The following is a 3,147-nucleotide window of genomic DNA, read 5'->3' as shown; positions in this document are numbered from 1 at the left end:
TCCCCCCTTTCCCCTCTTCCTCCCTCTTCTGGGGCCCCTGCTCTGCCCCTGGTGCAGGAGATACTGAGGCTGGGCCTCCAGAACAAGCATCCATGCAGCACACTGGCCCCACCCCTACCTGAATCTTCTTCAAAAAGACTGAAAGTTGCAAAAGAAAGGCTAAGTAAACTTAAAGAGAGATTTTAAAGATCCAAAGGAGACAAGGATTGAAAGGAACCAAGGAAAAGAGTCTTAATCCCCTGTGGGACCTGATAGGCACTAGACATGGAACTGGAGATAAAGCAGAATGGCTGAAAAAGTGAAGGAAAAGAGAAGCTGAAATTTCCTCAAACACAGTGAAAAAACGCTAATTTACAGATTCAAAAAGCTTGGAAAATCCCCAAGAATGATAACAAGAAAACACCACCTGGGCACATAAGAGTACATCATAAACTTCTGTGCATAAGTAAATTGTGTGCCTTCGTAGGAACTATGATATGAATAACGGCTGATCTGAAATAGTGGAGAACAACATCTTTCAAATGGTAAAAGAAACCTATTGACCCATTATTTGTATCTGGTAGAAATCGCCTTTAAAAACAAAGGAGAAGCAAAGTGACAGATTGTATATCCCAGATTTGGCCACAACTGGAATAATCAATGCACTATGAAACCAGGCGAAACAGAGAGATAACAAAAGACTTGGGGAGAAGTAATACAAGTTTTAAAATTTAAACACAGTATTTATTTTTTATCAGATCTTGTTTTCCTCTTTGGCCTGCTAATATGTCCTGTCTTGAATGCACATTAAGAAAGCCCCATGGTGGCACACGCCTGTAATCCCAGCACTCAGGAGGATCGCTGTGAGTGAGACCAGCCTGGGCTACATAGTGAGTTCCAGGTCAGTCTTCAACTACACAGTGAGACCCTGTCTCAAAAAACCAAAGAAAGAAAGAAAGAGAGAGAGAGAGAGAGAGAGAGAGAGAGAGAGAGAGAGAGAGAGAGAAAAGAAAGAAAGCTGAATCACCTTTTAAAAAAAATTAGTAATGGCCTTATGGTGTATTTACCCATTCATCTTTTACTTTTCATCCATCTGGCACTTCAAAGCATGTATGTTTTAAACAGGTTATAAGGTGGGCTTAAAAAAAAAAACAAAAAGAGAGAGAGAGAGAGAGAGAGAGAGAGAGAGAGAGAGAGAGAGAGAGAGAGAGAAAAGAAAGAAAGCTGAATCACCTTTTAAAAAAAATTAGTAATGGCCTTATGGTGTATTTACCCATTCATCTTTTACTTTTCATCCATCTGGCACTTCAAAGCATGTATGTTTTAAACAGGTTATAAGGTGGGCTTACTTTTATTTCCCCCCACTTGGAGAATCTCGGTGTTACTGTCCAATTGGTGGGTTCTTCTCTCAGCCTAGAAAGAATTACAAAACAGAAAGTTAAAGGAGGACTGAGTGAGAAAGTACTTATTGTAGAGGTTTGAAAGCAGAAAGCAGCATTTATTGTTAAGTGAAAGGAAACAGCTCCCAGTACTGAGAGGGGACCTGTATCAGTCAGTGTTTGCCAGAGAAACAGATATAACACAAGATATATAAATATATATGAATTTACAAGATTGGCTTATGATGGCCACCCATAGGGTCAGATGAGGAAGGGTCCAGGAGGTCTGCTTCGACCCTGAAGACAATTTAGTCAAGGTCTGGAGCTCAGCCAGAAGCTGAAAAGTCTGGGGAGGAACAGAAACAGTGTTATAATATCCAGGAGCCCCCTTTAGGGCATGGAGTGGCTGAGCCCCTTTCATCTAAGCTTCTCTTAACAAACCCGAATGGGTTGTCAAAGGAACTCTATTTTTTTAGAGGTTTTTATACCCCAAAACGGCTACATCTCAGCCAAATTAAAATCAATTTATGGGATTACAAGCCAGAAAGTTAAGATTTATAAGTGGGCCTGGAGGAACTGAGGCATAATTTTGCAAGCACCATGGACTAACTTTAAACAGAGGAAAGACATTCTTCAGAGAAGTGAAGGGGAATGGAGTAACAGCAATGTGTGTGTGTGTGTTTTTTACTGTGATAGAATTTTTAAATTTATATGTTCACCTTGTTTGATCACCCCAAATATAATGACAAAAATCAACTAATCAGAATGACAATACAAATAACAGCCGAGCTTTCAAAACTTGAAGCAAAACTGACAGAATTAGTGAGAGATTCAGCAATATCTACGATCACAATTAAAATTTCAACACCCCTTACTGAACAGTGAGGAAAAATAAAAAGCCTTAGATGATCTGAAAATATCATCAACCACCTTGGTGTAATAAACGTTTCTAGACCACTATTGCTAGCACTTGTGCAATCTTCATTCTCTTCGAGGGCAAAAGTAGACCACGTCAGGGCCATTTAAAGAGACAACCTACAATGTGGGAAAAAAATTTTACCAGCTGCTCCTCAGACAAAGGACTATTATCTAGAATATATAAAAAACTCAAAACCATCAGCCCCCCAAATATAAAGATCCAATTCAAAAATGGGCATCTGAAATGAACAGACATTTCTCAGACAAACAAGTAAAAGCAGCAAGCAAATATATGAAAAATGTTCCACATCACTGGTCATTCGAGAGACGCAGATGAAAACAACACTGAGATTCCTCCTCACCCCACAAAGAATGGCTGCTATCAAGAAACCAAACAATAGCAAATGTTGGCAGGGTTGTGGCGAGAAAGGAACCCTGCTTCGTTGTTGGTGGGAGTGCAGATTGGTGCAACCACTATGGAAATCAATATGGAGATACCTCAAAGAGCTGGGACTAGAGGTCCCATTTGACCCAGCCATCCCTCTGCTGGGTACCTTTCCAAAAGAATTAAAAGAATCATATCACAGAGATATATGCTCACCTATGTTTATAGGAGCACAGTTTGTAATAGCTAAAACTTGGAAACAGCCCATTTGCCCATTAGTTGGTAAGTTGATAGAGAAGATGTGGTTTTTCTATAAAATGGAATACTACTCAGCCATAAAGAATGAGAAATTAGATTCATTCGTAAGAAAATGGATAGATATTGAGGATATACTCCTAATGAAATAAAAAAGTCACACGTGTGTAAATACCGAATAGTTTCTGTGGTGTGAACAAACTATGATAGTACATAAAATCCTAATGAGAT

General features: G+C 39.3%; 1 long non-coding RNA gene across 1 annotated transcript in view; it reads right to left on the bottom strand.

Moving 5' to 3' along the window:
• Window positions 1–3,147, bottom strand: part of LOC104862169 — a 4,771-nt gene that overhangs the window by 1,085 nt on the left and 539 nt on the right. Inside the window, exon 2 of the long non-coding RNA XR_780214.2 lies at window positions 1,329–1,392. This is a non-coding gene — a long non-coding RNA (uncharacterized LOC104862169). The remainder of the gene's footprint in view (window positions 1–1,328; window positions 1,393–3,147) is intronic.

This window comes from Fukomys damarensis, unplaced genomic scaffold (assembly GCF_012274545.1).
Source record: "Fukomys damarensis isolate Sample0158 unplaced genomic scaffold, DMR_v1.0_HiC HiC_scaffold_18, whole genome shotgun sequence".
Lineage (NCBI taxonomy): Eukaryota > Metazoa > Chordata > Mammalia > Rodentia > Bathyergidae > Fukomys > Fukomys damarensis.
This window is presented reverse-complemented; position numbering and strand designations above follow the sequence as displayed.